Consider the following 20343-nt stretch of genomic DNA (forward strand, 5'->3'; position numbering starts at 1 on the left):
GCACCAGAAGAATGCTGCTAGCACTCTCCGGCAATCGAAACTAGAAGAATGTTGTTGACGGCCCACCAGCGCATGGGATCGTAGCAGTTTTCGAGGGTAGAGTATTCGACCCAAAGTTGTTGATCGCCAAACAGGAGGTGAGAGAATACTCTCAAGTATTAGCAGCTGAATGCGTCAGATTCAACCGCGCCTGAAAGATTAATATCTGCAAGCAAAGTAATAACAGCAAAGTAGTATGATAACAACGGTGTCAGAAACGATCTGTTGACGGCACACTATTCCTAAGTGTCGTATCAATGGCGCCAAGTTGCCTCGTTGACGGAAATTGTCAGTTCCCGTCAACGACCAGCGAATCAAGATTGTAGCAGGTAGCAGCAGTGTAATGAGCAATAGCAGTGGCAAGAAACAGCAGTAGTGACAGCAGTAGCAAGTAGCAACAGTAGCAAGCGACAGTAGTAACAGCAGCAGAGCAAGACAAGTAATAGCAGCAGAGCAACACAAGTAACGGCAGCAGTAGGACAAACTCGTAGGCAATGGGTCGGTGATTTGTTTGGATGATATTCATCATGCAACAGTTATAACACGGAGAGATATGTGGCTAGCTCCCGTTCGTCAATGTGATGTAGGCATGCATTCCGTGTGTCGTCATACGTGCTTAGGGAAAAGAACTTGCATGACATCTATTGTCCATCCCTCCCGTGGCAGCGGGGTCCAAAAGGAAACTATGGGATATTAAGGTTCTCTTTTTAATAAAGAACCGGACCAACGCATTAGCACTTGGTGAACACATAAACTCCTCAAACTATGGTCAACACCGGGAGTGGTTCTGGTTATTGTCACTCCGGGGTTGCCGGATCATAACACATAGTAGGTAACTACAACTTGCAAGATCGGATCTAAAACACACATATATTGGTGACAACATAATAATTTCAGATCTGAAATCATGGCACTCGGGCCCTAGTGACAAGCATTAAGCATGGCAAAGTAGTAGCAACATCAATCTCAGAACATAGTGGATACTAGGGATCAATCCCCATCAAAACTAACTCGATTACATGATAGATCTCATCCTACTCATCACCGTCCAGCGAGCCTACGAATAGATTACTCACGAACGACGAAAAGCTTCATGGAATTGGAGAGGGAAGAAGGTTGATGATGACGATGGCGACGATTTCCCCTCTCCGGAGCCCAAGACGGACTCCAGATCTGCCCTCCAGATGAAGAACAGGTGGTGGCGGCGGCTCCGTATCGCAAACGCGATGAAATCTTCTCTTTTTATTTTTTCTGGGACGAAAGTGAACTTATAGAGCTGAGATTGGGGGCGGCAGAGCCGTGTGGGCCCCACAAGCTTGCCCACCACCACCAGGGGGTGGCGGAGGTAGGGCTTGTGGCCCACTGGCCCACCCCCTCAGGTGGATCTTCGTGCAGGTATTTTTCATATTTTCCAAAAATGATCTCCGTAAATTTTCAGGACGTTTGGAGAACTTTGATTTCTGCACAAAAATAACACCAAGGCAATTCTGCTGAAAACAGCGTTAGTCCAGGTTAGTTCCATTCGAATCATGCAAAATAGAGTCCAAAACAAGGGCAAAAGAGTTTGGAAAAGTAGATACGATGGAGACGTATCAGTAGACATACCTACTATGTGAGCTTCATAGATGACTTTAGCAAATACACTTGGATCTATCTTCTCAAGAAAAGATCTGATGTGTTTCAAGTTTTCCAAAAATTTCAAGCACTCGTTGAACGCAAGTTCGACACAGAAATCATTGCTCTCCAATCTGATTGGGGGTGAATATGAAAAATTAAACCTATTCTTCCAAAAACTTGGCATCTCCCATCATGTGTCTTGTCCTCATGCACATGAGCAAATTCGCTCAGTTGAGCGCAAACATAGACACATTGTTGAGGCCGGCCTTGCTCTTATCGCTGGTGCCTCCATGCCCCTCAAATTTTGGGATGACGCTTTCCTTCCTGCTGTTCATATTATCAACATGTTCCCTAGCCGTGTTATCCACAATGAAACTCCCATGGAACGCCTCCTACACATCAAACTAGACTACAACTCCCTACGTGTGTTTGGGTGCGCTTGTTGGTCGAATCTTAGGCCTTACAACAACGCAAGCTTATGTTTAGATTGAAGCAATGTGTGTTCCTTGGTTATAGTGCACAACATAAGGGTGTTAAATGCCTAGATGTGTCCACCGGCCGAGTCTATATCTCTCATGATGTGGTCTTTGATGGAACAAAATTTCCATTCACCGATTTACACCCCAATGCTGGTGCCCTTCTTCGCCAAGAGATCCTTCTCTTAACCCCTCATCTTACCAGTTTTGATCAACGGGGAAATAACTTGAATGATCAATTGTTGACTAACCCTCATAACTGTGCATTTGCGTCTTGTGATGATACAGAAAATTCTGAAGAAACTAGGGAAAACGGGCGAAATTTTATGTGTCCCCAAGCGGGGAACCAATCCCCCTCGGGATTAGTGGCACCGCGGCCGAGGAGATCGTCCATGAGATCTGCGCACACAGACGTGCAGGGCGTGTCAGTGCCTTCACCTGGGTGTGGCCTGCTCCAATCAGCGCCTAACACCAGGCAGCAAATGACAGGGCCGCCGCCACCTACGCGCGCCAGTCTTTTGGGTGATCTGTGTGTCTACACGCGACACCAGCCATGCATTGAATCCGATGATGATCTGCATGGGGCCGCCTCATCATTGGCACATGATGGGCTGGGATCTCCTGCGCAGACTGGGTCAGACGCTGCCCCACACACCGTCGCAGAAGATCTAGCCAATACAACAGGTGTCGAATCCCTCTCGGGATCGCTGTCTCCTGCACCTGAGGATTCACCTGGATCCTCTATGGCGATCATTCCTACGGCTACAAATTCAACCTGTTAATTACAAAAATGTGCTCAAGTTTGGATTAGCTTGCTCTACAGGTGAACCAAATTCCCTTGATGAGGCCCTTGGTGATGCAAAGTGGAAAAGTGCTATTTATGAAGAATATATGGCACTCAAAAGAAACCGAACATGGCATCTAGTTCCCCCACAACGAGGTAAAAAATTTATTGACCGCAAATGGGTCTACAGAACTAAGAGAAAAATTAATGGAACCATAGATAGATACAAAGCTAGACTTGTTGCAAAAGGCTTTAAACAACGTTATGGCATTGACTATGAGTACACTTTCAGTCCTGTTGTAAAAGCTGCAACAATTCGCTTGGTTTTGTCCATTGTTGTTTTCAGGGGATGGCGCCTAAGACATCTAGATGTACAGAATGTGTTTCTACATGGCGTTCTGGAGGAAGAGGTATACATGAAACAACCTCCTGGGTTTGAAGATAAAAATAAACCATCTTACATTTGCAAACTTGATAAAGCTCTGTATGGATTGAAGCAAGCCCCCAGAGCATGGTACTCACGTCTCAGTCAAAAGTTGCAAGCACTTGGTTTTGTTCCTTCCAAATCTGACACCTCATTGTTCATTTACAATAAGTCCCATACTTCTATCTTTGTGCTTATTTATGTTGATGACATCATTGCCACAAGCTCATCTGATGAGGCAATTACAGGACTATTAAAGGATTTGAATGCAGAGTTTGCCCTCAAGGATTTGGGAGACTTGCACTTCTTCCTAGGGATTGAAGTAAGGAAACATGAGGATGGACTTCATCTTTCTCAAGAAAAATATGCAAGAAGAGCTGGGTTACAAGGATGCAAACCATCACTAACCCCCCTCTCTAGCACAGAAAAATTGTCTCTCATAGAAGGAAAACCATTGAGCCAAGAAGAGGGTACAAAGTACAGAAGTCTACTAGGTGCTCTCGAGTACTTGACTCTCACAAGGCCAGATATTTCTTTTGTTGTTAATAAAGTATGACAGTTTCTCCATGCACCTACTATTGCTCATTGGACTGCTGCAAAGCGCATAGTGAGATATGTGAAGCACACATTGAATGTTGGTTTGGTTTTCACTAAGTCAAAATCAACACTTGTTAGTGCATTCACAGATTCTGATTGGGCAAGACATGTTGATGATAGACGCTCCAGTGGTGGGTTTGCCATATTTTTTGGATCTAATCTTATATCATGGTGCGCAAAGAAACATGCTACAATCTCTATATCAAGCACATAAGCAGAATATAAAGTTTGGCAAATGCAACGGCAGAAATTATCTGGGTTCAATCTCTTGTGAGAGAACTTGGGGTGAGAAGTTTTCAAACTCCATGTCTGTGGTGTGATAATCTTGGTGCTACATATTTGACAGCAAATCCAGTGTTTCACGCCCGAACTAAGCACATCGAGATAGATTTCCATTTTGTCAGAGAAAGGGCTGCAGCGAGAAAACTGGATATTCGTTTTGTGCATTTCCGAGATCAAGTTGCAGATGGCTTTACTAAGACATTGCCTGCACGAAATTTTGAAGAGTTTAAACATAATCTCAACTTACTACAGTTGTGATTAAGGAATGATGTTAAACCAACTTCCTGACGTGATGCACAAGGAGAGGATCGGCTCTGCCGCCGTATGCAGCTAGGATATCTAGAGTAGTTTAGATTCTACTAGCAAAAGGGCCCGTGCGTTGCAACGAGAAAGAAAATACCACACGCTTTTAATCTTTTTATAATCATTTTGATTTATTAAAATAATAAGCTAACTAACTAATGTAGTCAGTCCTATCCTATTTTGTTGAGAATCAACCCATCCATTGCTAATTCCACCATGACGAGAAATCGAGCGGGACAAGCAAAGCAAAACAAAGAGGCTACGTGAATTGATCAATGGACTATTATCTTATTTCACTCATGGGGTAGAGAATGTGGGATGGGATGACAAACTGAAGGTGACGTTCCATTCTCTGTCTCTACAACAATACAATCTTACATTCAATACATTCATTCATCAGCAAACAAATCCCCACAAAACAAAATTTCTTGCCGGTGCTTGGCACACGGTTGGAGGCATGGGAGGGGATCTCACCAGATGATGAGTTCCTGCCGGAGGAGGGGATACGATGAGTGGAGCAAGGGTTAGGCGCCTCTATCTGGCCATAAGAAGTCGTCGTTGCCGCGCCATAACCTCGGAGTTCCCCGTGTGAGCCATGGAGGCCCGCCTCCACCTGCAAGTACTTCGCTCTGTCGCGCCGCCGCCGTTCTCCATCGAGCAGACGCATCATCCCAAGTCACTATAGTTGTCGCGTTGATTTGATCCAGAAGCTGTGCTCGAGCGCCGAAACGGGGGCAGCAAGCGGGAGAGGTACGACCGTGGAGGCGGGTGGGTTGAGATCGACAACAGTGGTGGTTGAGGTCGGCCGCGGCGGCGAGTGGTATGGCAACGGCCTGGGCACACGCTAGGGTGGACCAGGGTCGACGCGAAGCGCTCGAGCGCCGCAACGGGGGCAGTAAGCGGGGAGAGGTACAGCCGCGGAGGCGGGTGGGTTGAGATCGGCAGCGGTGGCGGTTGAGGTCGGCCGCGGCAGCGAGTGGTGTGGCGGCGGCCTGGGCAGAGGCCAGGGTGGCCCAGGGTCGACGGAAAGAGGCGATGCGTACGGGTATAATTTTTGCATCGAATCGTTTTTCCTTTTGCGTTGCAGATAAATGATGGAGCGCGGGTTGAATAACAAAAATTACACGGGCTTTTTTATAAAAATATCGCGGTGGATTTTCCGACGGAAGCAATAACCTCTTTATTATTAGGTATAGATATAGATTGGTTCAACTACCTTCTCCTAGTACTTATCTTTTTGTAATCTTCCTCTCCAAGTTGTATGCATGTCAGGGTTGGCCCCTGCCTATATAACACGGACCCGTCGCCTCTAACGAGGTAAGACGTCAAGCTGAATCTTACAGTTAGTTTCCAACAACAAGGTTCCATTGCTAAAACAGCATATGAGAAACATCACCATTCAGTTCAAATCTACGACAGCCAAGCAAAACTGAATTTTTGTCCAAAAGGACCCCCTCTCGAACGTCAATGCCAGAAAAGACCACCTGCGAACGCTAAAAAGGGAAAGGACCCCCTCCCCGGGTGGCGGCAGGCGCGCCAGGCGGCACGTGGCACCTGCCGCCACCGCCCGAGGCGGTTGTGGGACCTGCCGCCACCGCCCGAGGCGGCTGGGGCCTGCCGCCACCAGCTGAGGCGGCCGGCTGCGCACCCCGTTCCCGCCACACCGGGTCGTAACGGACAGATCCTGGGCCGTGCCGCCACCACCCCAGGCGGCCGGCCGAATCTCCGCGCTGCTCGTGACAGCGACGCTGATTTCGCTGACTACGAGGCTGCTGTCTGGCAAACGGCGCTAACTTCCCGCTAAATTTTCCTAAATATAAGTCTTTTAAGAGTTTGTATTAGAAGACTACATATGGATGTATATGGACTCATTTTAGAATGTAGATTCTGTCATTTTGCTTTGTATGTAGTCATCTAGTAATATATCTAAAAAGACTTATATTTAGGAACGGAGGGAGTACACTTGTAAAAATAATACACATCTTTGTAAAGTATTGCACTTGTAAAAATAGAACGGCATTCCAAGTAGGGCCTAAAGGCTGATTGCACTAACTGAGGCTGTTTGTTGTATTTGTTCCCGCCACATGCACGCGATAACGACGGACGAGCAGTGCAATTTTTTCCCGCCTAAGTTTCCCGCGTTATTTTCCCGCCTAAGTTTCCCGCTAAAGTTTCTCGTTTTCGCACCGTTTTTTCCCGCGTAGACATCCGGCAGAGCCTATAAAAGGAGGCAGGGAGTGAAACTCTCTTCGCCATCAGCCAGACTTCAAAGCACCTGCACCTCCATAGTCAGTATGAGTTTGCCTTGTTCGGATCAGAGCATTAGGCCTAGGAAAATGCAGAGTGCAAGCTTGCCTCGGGGGGTGGAAGCAGTTCGATGTTGGTGCGGAGATGTCTGCAAGGTGAAGGAGGTGACGGATTTTTCAGATTGGTTGGGCGTGAAGTTTTTCATGTGCGCCAATTATGAATCTGATCCACCCGAATCTATTTCTGCGTACGTCAGGCCTCCGGTATGCTCAAGTCATCCAGATTATTGTTATTTGATATTATTGTTTACTTGAATCTGATTCATCCTTTAGTCTCCTCCTGCTCTCTGCATGTACTATCGTTGGATTGACACGGAAATGCTGGACTGGGCGGTGACCGAGATTCGTGAAAGAGGTCGCCGTGCATGGGCTAGCTTGGACTTGGAAGAGCGTCGTGAGAAGGCTGAGCAGAGGAGAAAGCAGAGCAGAAGAAAGAGTGGGAAGATTACTGTGTGGAGCACGGGGCTTTTCTTGATGAGATGATAAGGAAAAATCAAGAAGAGAAACTTCGGCTGGAGGAGGTTTACAGACAGCGGGAACATGCCCGTGAAGCTGAGAGGGAGAGAAAGAGAGAAAGGGCTCGTGCCGCCAAGGCAGCAGAAGAAGCTGGTGATGGAAAAGGAAAATATCCACGTTGGACTCAGTAGATTTATTTTATTGTATGTTAATTTGTGTTAGTTGTATCTTAATTTCTGCAAGTTGTATCTTAATTTCGGCAAATTGTATCTTATTTTCAGGAATGTCTATCTTAATTTCCGCAATGGGTATCTTAATTTCAGCTACGTGTATGTTCATTTTATCCCGCCATTTATTTCCCGCCTCGCTTTCCCGCCATTTTTTCCCGCGTATAGCTTTGCCGCCATTTTGTTCCTGCCTCGCTTTCCCGCCCTCGCTTTCCCTCCTCGTTTTCCCGCCATTAGTTATTCGTCTCGCTCTGCTGCACCTATAAAACACTTTCCAGACCAAGGTGGGTAAGGAGTGTCCTGAAAATGTCTCATTATCCTTTTGGTCGTAGTTTTCACAGTGGTATGTCCGAGTGTCTTCTGCGTTTAGCTAGCAATTTCAAGATAGATAATAGAATAGTTTCATGGGACGAACTCATCACTACTGACACGCTACTGAATGAGGTTGCCCACGCATTAGCTAGTAAGGGGTGGCCTGCAAGGACATATGAGGAGATTCGGAAAGAACTTTTGTGGTTGAATGAAAGATGGAAGAAGAAAGGCCAACACATACGCGGTGGAGGTGGAGTAAAACATCCCTTTTTATGGATTGACGATAGTGAGGACGAAGACGATATCTTCATGCCGAGTACCAAGGCCAAGAGCGCATCATCGACGAAGGCCAAGAGCGCATCATCGACGAAGGCCAAGAGTAGCGCTTCGTCAAAGGGCGAGAGCTCTGCATCGTCGAAGGATGACGACGACTTTATGTAGTTTTTTATGAAAAACTACATCTTAATGTATCTTATTTTATGTATGTTATTTTATGAATCTTATTTTATGTATCTTATTTTATAGAAGCAACTTTAAATTGGAAAACTGCGTCGAAATATATCGAGAACTTTTATTTCATGAAACTACGTAGATGTCTTGTACGTACATCTGAAAGTTTGAAACTGACATAGAGAGATGCAATAGTTCGCACACATACATAGACGAATCACCCTACGCGACGACGACCAACTGGCCTTGCCCGAGGACCGGAGGGTGATAATCGTTCAGGGGGTCTGTGTTCACGAAGACCACGGCTGTACTGTCCCTCGTGTTCCTGTGTCTGAGACTGCGCACACTTGTATAAATTGGGACAATTCTCACTGATCCACTCGCTCAAATTTATTACTGTTTGACGACCCCTCCGGCCTTCTCTCGCCGGGAGGGCTGCGCGCTCGATCTGACCATTGATACCTGCCCAGATAGCATTTATTTTTGCTGCAGTTTTCTGCATGCACATCCTCTTGAATAGCTTGAACCAATCTTTGTTTTTGAATTTCGAATAAAAATTAGCTGCCAAATGCCTCATGCACCACCTTGTCTCCAGATCGGGCCACCCCCAATCTGGATCTTGTGAAGCCTTAATTATCTCGAGCGCGCTTAATAGTCTGGTGTTGCGATCAGAGATGATGCAAACCCCTTCCCGATCTTTGATGACACCCATCTTGAGGCAACACAGGAACCATAGCCAACTATGTTTGTTTTCGCTCTCCACTAGTGCATAGGCAATAGGAAGAAGTTGATTGTTTGCATCAGCTGCCATCGCCACTAAGAGTGTGCCCTTTTACTTTCCAATGAGAAATGTACTATCAATTGATACAATCGGACCACAATGCTTGAATGCTTGTATAGTCTGGGCGAATGCCCAGAATAAGCGGTCCAGGATTTGCTCGTCCGGGTTCAATGGATTTGGACGTTCTTTCCGGAAAACTTGAGTCCCCCTGTTAGCAACTGAAATCTGATGCAACATTCTAGGGGCAAAAGAGTACGCCTCCTCATAGGTTCCATACAACCTCTGAAATATCTTTTCCTTTGCATGACGAGCCTTGCTATAGCTGACAGGGAAACCAATCAGATCAGATGCAGTTGCACACAAAGCCCTAATACTAATATTAAGACTTTGCTACACAATGGTTTGCATCACGTGTGACACATATTCTGCAGTCACATTGCGGTGCTCTGAAAGAGTGCCGGTTTGCTCACAACCATGTTGCTCTATTTTTGTGACATGCCATGGCTGAAATACCCCAGGCTTCTAGCGAGCAATAACTCTTCCGCGGCAACCCGCTTCGCGATGGATGCATATGAGCTTCAACTCCTTTTTATCAGACTGCTTCACTCTATGTTGCATGTGTATAGAAATTGCATAGCTATGTATTGCTAGTTTAGCAGATTTCTTATCTGGGAAAATCTGTCCAACGGCCAGACTCTCCGCGTCTAGGCCAGCAACAGAGTGAAATTCATTGGTGATGCTCGTAACCTGTAAAAACTTTGGGTTAATTGCTGCAGCGACCGCCTTCTCAGGAGGAACAACTTCATCATCATCTGATTCCAAAGAGGCATAAGAATGACCATCATCGTCATCATCTAGCGCCTCCGGCAATCCCTCGACATGTTTGCTCATGTCAACGACCGCAGACCAATATCCCGTGTCATACACTTGTTGGCCACCTGTTGGTTCCGATGGGCCGGCGTCGGGGGCTACAGTTATGGCCATATGTTGGCCACCCCTTGGTTCCGATGGGACGGCGTCGGGGGCTACAGTTATGGCCAACTCAACCTCACCGGCACCGCTACTGCACTCGGCGACATCACTGGCAGAAATGAACTCCACATAAACCATGGGTTGTCCATACATGGAGTTAGTGGGATTGCTTGCAAAACCCATGTACGACGCCCATGCTCTTTCATCAGTAACCCGCCGCAGAACCCAACGATTTCCTCCCTCAACCACGAAAGCCTCCATGGTCATTTTTTTTTCATTCATCGCTGAACCAAACATCGTTCGGATGCACCTTCTAACTGCCGCATACTCTACATTAACCATGTCTTTCACTACAACCGTAGTCATCCCGCACCTAGACACATCCACACCAGAAGGACCCTCACGTATGATGTGCCCATAAAACACTAACAAATTTTCCATAGTACCTAACGAGCAGCCATATTTACATCGTTAGTCCATTAAAAATCATATTCTTATATTTACATTGTAATAACAACATCCATTACTTATCTTTTTTACATATAACAATTTAACAAATACTCACACACGATTGTACATCTACGCATAATAATTTATATTGTACCATTTATCTTGACACTACATCTATAAAATAAATAGAAGATGAATTACAATATGTCATTCATACCTCTGGTTTAATAAGGATATCCTTCCGAATACAAAATATCACCAGAATAATATCAACGAATTCCACCTATTTTCATATGAACAAAAATATTACACACATAATTATTTCCGTGCTAGCAAAAGTCTTAAAATACATACTGCATATATATATATATATATATATATATATATATATATCACGAGTCATATTTTTACGGGGTTGACAAATTATCACATAAACAAATATATTACACACGCGTCTTGCATGCAATAATACTAATGGAGCTAACATATTATTACATGTTTTTAACAAAAATGCTAGTTACATACACATTTTTCCGGCTCCTTTCTAAATACCAGTTGCATGCAAACACGAACAAATCATCGGTAATATATGAACATAGTCGACCTATTATCACATGAACACAAATATGAACAAAGTCTCATACCTTGATCTTCAACTTAGTAGTTCATATCGCATGACAAAATAGTTCCGCAAAAGTGATAATACACTCCCTAAGACAAAAGATAAACACATACTACTTAGAAACTAATCAAACAAAATAAAAACATCATGCATGCAAACACGACCAACAGAAATGGAAAACTCTTACCTTGATCTATCTTTTCTTCAACTACAACGTCTTCAAAATCTAACTTTAAACTGTCCTAAATCGCCACTTAAACCGTCATATGGAGTAGTTTTTGAGAGAAAGAGAAGAGAGTGAGAAAGAGAAGCAGTGTGGGTTCAAGCAAAGAAGAGAAACGAGTGAGAGAGGAGGCAGCGACGCAGCTCCTTTATCTATACCTAATAATAAAGAGGCTATTGTTTCCGTCGGAAAACCCACCACGACATTTTTATTAAAAAGCCCTTGTAATTTTTGTTATTCAACCCGTAGTTCAAAACCGTTTTGTTCATGAACGACCCAAGCACACCTAATAATAATAAAAAACGAACGTCGTTCTCCGCATGATCTCGCCTCGCTTGGTCAGTTTCGAACAAGGACTCTGCAGGAGCCTCGAAGCATCACGACCCGATCCATGACTATATAAATTAACACCAGTCAATATATCAAGCCTCGAAACTCCTCGCTACCGAAATCACCTGTCGCTCCCCAGGCAACTGCGTGTTCAGCCACGCTCATCTTCCTCCCCATCGGCTATAGGTCAGACAGTCCTGAAATCTTAAAAAAGATCATTGGTGTGACTCCACGCCACCGAGCTCGCCCGCGGAGAATCGATATCTCCTCCGCTCCCTCGCCAGTGAGTCTCATCGAAATCGAGCTCCTGTAGAGGCAGGAGCTTGCCTCGCTACCTTGGCTGCGTCGGTTGCCGGTCGCCGGCCGCCGGCCGCCGCACTTGCGCAGTTACCTCGAGTGCCTCCAAGCGACACAGATCTAAGGTATGAAGGGACTTTGCGTGGAAAGAGAGAGATGAAAACTTAGAGAGACGATGCATGGACAAAATCGCTGGAAAGAGAATAATGACAGACAACCAACCGTCGATAGCCTATCCATCTTAGCATCAAACCAAAACAAATATGGATCACACGAAGGGGCGTGCGGTGTGTAGCACAATTGACTACGTGATATGCTCTAGATTTCCTATTATATTCTTTCTCATGCGTATACAATATATGGTTCATTTTAAGGTGAGATTTTTGCATGCACAAGTAGATTTGGTGCCTCCTAATGATTACGCATGTCTCATGGATTTGTGGCTACTGGCCTACTGCTTGTTTGTCACATGATTAGTCATGTGGAGATGGATTTCTGGATACAAGTGATTAAGCTTGTGATTTTATGATCCTTATCTCCATTCTTTTCTTGATCTCGCTTTTGCACCATCAATTTTTCTCATCTTCTCTTTTAATATGTTTTTTCTATCATGCCTACTATTTTTCATAGGTGTTGGACAGAAAGGTTATGCATGGGCGGATCCATTAAGATACCATTATACCTTGACCCAAGATCATCACATGTGAGAGGTGGGTGTTTCGGCCACATGCTTTAGTTGCACAGTTTAATGTTCAAATTTGAAGTTGTTTATTCAAAATCCATACTAAAATGCGAAGAGTCTTGCCTATAAAATAATTGTATTTTGCGCATAAAAAACAAATATTGTTCTTCCCGTTGTAACGCACGGGCATTTGTGCGATAATAATAAAGCGGCTATTGCTTCCGTCGGAAAACCCACCGCGGCATTTTTATAAAAGAGCCCTTGTAGTTTTTGTATTCAACCCGTGCTCCATCATTTATCTACAACGCAAAAGGAAAAAACGATTAGCTGCAAAAATTATACCCGTACGCATCGCCTCCTCCCGTCGACCCTGGGCCACCGTAGCCTTTGCCCAGGCCGCCGCGGCCGACCTCAACCGCCACCGCTGCCGATCTCAACCCACCCGCCTCCGCTGCCGTAACTCTCCCCGCTCACTGCCCCCGTTGCGGCGCTCAAGCACATCGCGTCGATCCTGGTCCACCCTGACCTGTGCCCAGGCCGCTGTCACATCACTCGCCGCCGCGGCCGACCTCAACCACCACAGCTGTCGATCTCAACCCACCCGCCTCCGCGGCCGTACCTCTGCCCGCTTCTGCCCCCGTTTCGGCGCTCGGACACAGCTTCTCGATCAAATCAACGCGACAGCTATAGTGACAGGGGATGATGCGTCTGCTCGATGTAGAACGACGGCGGCGCGACGGAGCGAAGTACTTACAGGTGGAGGCGGGCCTCCATGGCTCACACGGGGAACTCCGAGGTTATGGCGCGGCAACGACGACTCCTTATGGCCAGATAGAGGCGCCTAACGCTTGCTCCCCTCATCGTATCCCCTCCTCCGGCAGGAACTCATCATCTGGTGAGATCCCCTCCCCATGCCTCCAACCGGGTGCCAAGCACCGGCAAGAAATTTTGTTTTGTGGAGATTTGTTTGCTGATGAATGAGTGTATTGAATGTAAGATTGTATTGTTGTAGAGACAGAGAATGAAACACCACCTTCAGTTTGTCATTTGATCCCACATTCTCTACCCCATGAGTGAAATAAGATAACAGTCCATTGATCAATTCACGTAGCCTCTTTGTTTTGTTTTGCTTGTCCCGCTCAATTTCTCATCATGGTGTAATTAATAATGGATGGGTTGATTTCTCAACAAAATAGGATAGGACTGACTACATTAGTTAGTTAGCTTATTATTTTAATAAATTTAAATGATTATAAAAAGATTAAAAGCGTGTGGTTTTTTTTCTCCCGTTGCAACGCACGGGCCCTTTTGCTAGTACAGATAATTTTGGCATTGTTTTGTCAGTGGAGAGCAGGAAAAATTCACACTGTTTCGTCGGTGCAGACAGCATGGGAATCAGCCGACAGCGTGGGAATCAACGCTGTCGGGTGGGAATCAGCGCCGTCATCCACAATACCGGCCGCCGGCTGCCGAGGCGGCAGGGCCCGCCTGGCCGCCTCCTTTCGTGGCGGCATGTCCCACCACTCTCTCACCGTTCCGTCGCGGCTACGCTGGAACGGAAATCCGCGCCGGCCGCCTCAGGCTGTGGCGGCAGGTGACACGCGTCGCCTGACACGCCTGCCGCCACGGTGGGTGGGGGTCTTTTCTGCCACTTTCGTCTACAGGTGGTCGTTTCCGACAAATGCACTCGGCAAGGGGTCCTTTTAGACAAAAATTCAGCAAAACTGGCCTCGCCATGCCTAAAGGCTTTCCTTACGTGGCCAGACATTTTGCCAATGCCAAAGCCAACGTCACTAGCTGCACTACGCATCTCCCACAGCAACAGGGCAGCAGCAGAGGAAGCAGAGATAAAGTTAATCAGTAACTTCTTCTTACTACTAAACCATTCATCTACATGCAAATTAATACCTGCGGCGCGGGGACATAAATTCATTCACGTTACAAGTATCTGAAGAGGAATAGAGTGCCAAAGTTCGGCAAAGGCGTTAATAATCTAGTGGTATAATTATTTGACACGAACAGCCGTGTGCTTTTCGCCCACTTCTCCTCCTTTATTTAACAGGAGGCAAACGGATTACTCCAAATTCCATGCACAAAAAAGTGGGAATAAAGTGACAAGATTGTAACAATGTGATAAATCTTGCAACAAAAGGGGGTACTTACATACGCATTAGACAATCAAGAATTAGAGTCATTAAACCTAAAATGGAATAGCAAAGTTGAAAGACTAAGCATGTTCTAAATTCTTCGATCGTTCACATGGGTGTAATAGAATGGATGAAATCGGACTATCATCAGTGAAATAGAACAGGCTGAACACAGAGGTTGAAAATGACAGTAACTACAGAAATATAATCAGACTTCTCTGTGCCTACGAAGTACCATATTCTCCGTCCGGAATTAGTACATAATTACAGCATGCATAAACCAAACGAGTCTAAACTTCCAATTGCAGCCATGATGTTTATGTCTCAGTTCAAATTACCACATGGTGCTTGCCCAAAAAACAAACACATTCGGAAGTTCATTTGATGAACCATTCACTGGCAGCTAACAATGAGGTACGGCATTTCGCAACGCAAAAAGATGCAGACAGAACAAATGCAAGGTCAAAAGTAACTATTCAGAGTAGCTTAAAGATAATAGGTGCATAAAATTCAGTCATAAACACATATAATCCTCACATTACATAAAACTCAGTCCTGGAACATAACCAGACAAGTATTAAACAGCTAAATTTGACAAGACAAAGGTAAAACGACTTCCACAACCACAGCGGCAGAACACATCAGGAATCACAAGCCTATGCCATCATCCCTCGGTGTTTCGATGCCTGGATGTAAGATGATGCTACGCCTCCATCCTCCAAGGCGCCTACTTGGATCGCTGCCTCATCTTTCGGCGCTTCCTCTTGAGCCTCCTCATCCTCTTCTTCTTCCACTGCGAATTATAGGCAACCATGCGGCTCATCAGCATAAATTGAACAGAGGATCTAGGAACTGCTCATGGACATCACAAGAATTTCACGTTTAAAATAAAAAATCGTAAAATTAGTTTTGGAATCAGAATATTGAGTGTTTCATTGGATATCATCACGTGATTTTCAGAAACACGGACCAATTCTTCTTCATCATCTTCCAAACTGACAATTTAGCATGGCAAAAAGAAGAACTATCTAAGAAGGGTGTACTGTCTACAAACTCGTTGAACAAAGCAAAGCAGATCTGCAGTCGGTTTGACATTCAGAATGAGTAGGAGGATTTTATCATCAAATAGATCGGACAAGAATTGTCTTCCTCATCATGCCACCGACGCAATCATACAAAAAAATGGAAAGAAATGGGCAACGGAAATGGCTAAGCAATCAATGTTCTCTCAGACAAATGCCTCGATTGTCCACATGGTGTAACTGAATGGATTACATCGGACTCGTCATCTGTTTTCATCATCACAGAGAACTATAAACAAACGAGAACCGCAAAAAAAACATAAATCCGGCTAAAACAACTACAGGCCGTAATTAAATCTCATAGAGAAGCAGATCTGGTCGAAGTAGCAGCGGTTCTCTCAGACAAATGCCTCATATTGTCCCCACGGTTGAATGGAATGGATTGGATCGGACATCTAATCAGTGTTGATCATCACAGAGAACCAATAATTACGCAAGCGAGCAACAGCAACAGCAGGAACGAACGCCCGGTAAACACTAGCACATGTCCAGATCTACCGCGGTCGCGAAGCAGCAAACAACAGGCGAGGTAGACGAAGGGCAGTACGAACCTTGGCCCTCATCGCGGCGGCGGTGTCGGCCTCGCTCTCCGGTTCGCGGCGGCGGCGGCGGCGGCGGAAATGTGTGGACGAACCCGATCTCCGTGGATTGTTGGCGGCGGGGGCTCTCACCTCGTACTTATACTGGCTAGAATGGGGGGGGGGGGGGGAACCCTAGATGGGTTGGACGGGTGGACGGCTCGGATCAGCCAGTGAACGGTGTTCAGATCCGATTAGTACTCTCTTGTTGTCTGGGCTTGTTGGGCCTCCTAATAACGATTAGGCCCACAGTCCCATTTGACTGTACTTGATTTGATTTCCTAGTATATATAGAGAGAGAACTTTCCTCAAAAAAAAATAGAGAGAGAACCCCTCAAAAACAAGTAGAGAGAGAAATTTCTTCTCAAATAAAGTAGAGAGAGAGAAAAGAAACTCGATCGGTTCTGCTCAAAAGTTCGACCGTTCGTGCAGCACAAGTCAGTCATAGCTGAGCGTGGTACATTGTGAGCTTTTTTTTTGGGATCGATACGTCGTGAACTTGTTAGATCATGAGTGCGAAACTAATCGTACGGTCATAGCCAAGCCTTGCTTTAAAACCAGGAAGGAATTTTCAACCCATATACTGTATTTATGGAAAAAAAAAACTAGATGAGCTATATAGTTGAACATCTTGTAGCTCACAGCTTTTAAGATTACTCGATGGTGAACATTTTTTCTTTTTTAGCACACTGCAAAGAAACAAGTAGCAACTGCATCAGGCCGCAGCAACGCGTTCGTCTATGCGGTCAATATTGGTTCCAAGAGCGCTTATGGTAGTCATTATGCGGATATGATTGATGAAAGGAGCATAGTTTTATTTAACTTCCCAAGTCCATCCATCTTATGATTAGATTGAGAAACACCCGGTCTTCAAACCATGTTATGTGGTGAAATTGTTAAAACCCGATTACATTCGAGGGTATTTGAAGGATTCAATAAACACCCGGAGGAGACATGATGTATTGAAGAAGCTCTTCATCTCATTGCCTATTCGCAGGGTCGATAAGGTATGGAGCCATGAACATCTCATTCATAACATCTGAGACCTTGCGACGAACTCTTGAGAGAATCTTTTCATTACTGACTTTTAGACAGGAGGTACATGCTTGCTTTAAGCATAAACTACATGTGAATCTATTATCTTGGCTATGATAATATATACAGAAAGCACATTTTATGTTATAATCCCCTTTTCCTTTAATCCAGTCATGTTCACAATCTACTTGATTCATCATTTCGATCTTTAAACCGGCTAATTCATCAATTAGGTCTATTTCATCATCGCTTGATTCATATTCTGGAGTCTCATTTTCTACTTCATCTATCTCTATGATTGAATATATTGACTCGTCGTCTTTTATTTCATCATCACATACCAATATATTCTCATTAACAATATCTACTATTAATACTCTCTCTTGCTCCTCATATTTGCTAGAGTACCTTTTCTGGTCTTTATTAGGGCAAGTTCTACTTAAGTGATCGGGAGAGTTACATATGAAACACCTGCATGTTTTATCATATGATTTCTTAGGATTATATCTTCTTACATTTCTTTTATGCAAGAATGGGGCTCTATTATCGGACCTTCTTAAGAAATATCTTTTCTTTGTTCTAAAATTTCTATTATCTCTCCTTTGTGGTTTATAATATTTGTTTTTCCGATGCCTTTCTTCTACATACGTAAGCGGTATTTGGACAATGTTATTCCAGAAATTGTAATCTGACTTCTTCATAGACCTTTGGGCTTGTATGCCTGTACATACATTTCTTAATTGTTTAAAAACAAATGTTATGGCTTGAGATATATTTACCACATTTCCGCCTGTTTCTTTTTTATATTCTTCAAATATTATGGATCCTAGAGGGTCTGGCAACTTATTAAAATATATTTCTACAACACATACATTAAACCCTTGCTTCGCAGTGGTAGCATTATATAAATAATGTTGAGAGAATTATTTTATTCCTTTCCAGCTAGTTAATGTTAGTTTTCTATTTCTCTCAACCTTTCGTTTTGTAGTGAGGTATATCCTAATTCCGGGTCTTCTGCGATGATCATATTTGAAATAACATTTGCAAAGTTATTAGGGTTACTTCCGGCCCTTTTTAATTCTTCATACTGATTAGGATACGTCTCTACCCATTGTTCCCATAGAACTTTTACAGATTCTCCTAAAAATGTTTCAAGATATGTTAACATATCTTCTACCTTAGTTCCTATATTATACTGGTTTTGTATATATTTTTGAACTATTAAACCTTTCCATATGCTGATTATATTCGGCCAATCTATCGGGTCACGAGCTGCTAGGTTTAAAATAGCGCCATCATTCTTATAATTTTGAAATTGCACTGGCTTTTCAAAATCTCTTCTTTTAGCACCCATATATCTATATTGTCCAGGGATATATGTAGGTTGATAATCATCCTTTTCTGCAGGCCATTGTCCAGCTGATCTGGTAGGTCTCTCTCTCTCTCCTTCTCTTTTTACCGAAGACTCGCCATATCCCTTTCTTCTTTTATTACTACTTTCTACTTCCATAGCTTCCATTGCAATGTCTAAATTTTGTAGTCCCACATCATCTAGTGAGTTATAAAAATCACTATTCTGCTCCGAATCATTATAATTTTCATCTTCTAACCACATATCTTTTACTAATTCCTCTTCCTCTTCATAACTTTCTAGTAATAACTTATTATTTATATCCCATTGCTCTTCTTCACTAACAACTTCTTCTTCCTGAGCAATATTCTTATCTCTATTAGTGATAGCATCATTATTACTACCAGCATGTTCTCCCCTTTCAATTGATGATGTATTTGGCATAATTGAACCACTAGTTACCAACTTTTTCTCATTTTTTAGTTTTTTTAACCTTGCAATTTCTCTAATTATAAACAATTCTCTTTCTCTTATCTTAGGCCAATCTTTTGTCATAGAATTTTTATATTCCCAATCTATATGCTTTAGCTTATTTTCCCAGTGAATTATTTCATCATCTAAATTATCCTTTTCCATGCATTCGGTCACACCTGTATTCTTCTCGTCAATAGATTCTGTTTCTGACATAAAGGATTCTGCGTCTTCTATTGATGCCGATTTATAGTTCATAAATCTAATGCTACTACTTCCTTCACAATTTTGATAACTTATATAGTTTTCAGGTTGCTTTAATTCTTTTTTCTCTATTAATTCACCAATCTTCCACTCTTCTCCCGCTCTTTCTTCAGAACCAATTTTAAGTGGATTCATAAATTTAATACCCTTTGATTGCATACTATCAATTACATCGCTCACTTTAACTCTATATCTAGAGTTACTTCTGTTAGTGAGCCTTCCTATAAATTCTATGCTTACTAACAAATTTGTTCCTTTAAAATCTTCATATCCCTTGGTTTGGAAACCAAAACTCATTTTTTCAATAAATTCTTTTACAGGCATCATTAGGTCTGGAGCTATATAGGTTATTAACCTATTTTCATTCATGTCTCCTTCTAAAAATCCTAATGCTGCTTTATCTACTGATTCCCACCTTCGGTCTAATAGAGTTATAAGCACCTTTGCTCCTAATTTCTTTCTTGTCATACCTTTAACTCCTATAATATACATACCTTGATGAATATATTTGTAACCACAATATTTTAGTTTATTTTCAATATTTTTGCATACTATTCTTAAATCAACTGGGTGTGTTAACACACTTAGTTCTACTTCTCTTGATATTCGGTATAACCCGCTCTTACTCTCAAACATACCCATGTGATATACCTGTTGCGGTTTTATTTTTCTTAGGGTATCCTTTTGATATCTTTCGAGGTCTCTCTGAATATCTATAACTTCTTCAATACTATCAATATCATCGGCTTTACATGATAATCTATGCTTCATTGCGAGTGGTCTTG

At 43.6% G+C, this 20343-nt stretch overlaps 1 long non-coding RNA gene and 4 other non-coding genes across 5 annotated transcripts; all 5 read right to left on the reverse strand.

Moving 5' to 3' along the window:
- Positions 1-15242: 15242 nt before the first annotated feature.
- Positions 15243-16552, reverse strand: LOC123452522. The gene is made up of 2 exons (XR_006632608.1): positions 16411-16552; positions 15243-15570 (listed from the first exon to the last, which is right to left on the reverse strand). It is a non-coding gene; the product is annotated as an uncharacterized LOC123452522 (long non-coding RNA).
- LOC123400505 lies at positions 15689-15769 on the reverse strand. Its single transcript, XR_006610749.1, has one exon. It is a non-coding gene; the product is annotated as a small nucleolar RNA SNORD18 (small nucleolar RNA).
- On the reverse strand, positions 15873-15939 carry LOC123400518. Its single transcript, XR_006610760.1, has one exon. It is a non-coding gene; the product is annotated as a small nucleolar RNA Z105 (small nucleolar RNA).
- On the reverse strand, positions 16001-16087 carry LOC123400746. The gene has a single exon (XR_006610956.1). It is a non-coding gene; the product is annotated as a small nucleolar RNA SNOR75 (small nucleolar RNA).
- LOC123400753 lies at positions 16193-16280 on the reverse strand. The gene has a single exon (XR_006610963.1). It is a non-coding gene; the product is annotated as a small nucleolar RNA SNOR75 (small nucleolar RNA).
- Positions 16553-20343: the final 3791 nt, after the last annotated feature.

Source organism: Hordeum vulgare, chromosome 5H (assembly GCF_904849725.1).
Source record: "Hordeum vulgare subsp. vulgare chromosome 5H, MorexV3_pseudomolecules_assembly, whole genome shotgun sequence".
Taxonomy (NCBI): domain Eukaryota; kingdom Viridiplantae; phylum Streptophyta; class Magnoliopsida; order Poales; family Poaceae; genus Hordeum; species Hordeum vulgare.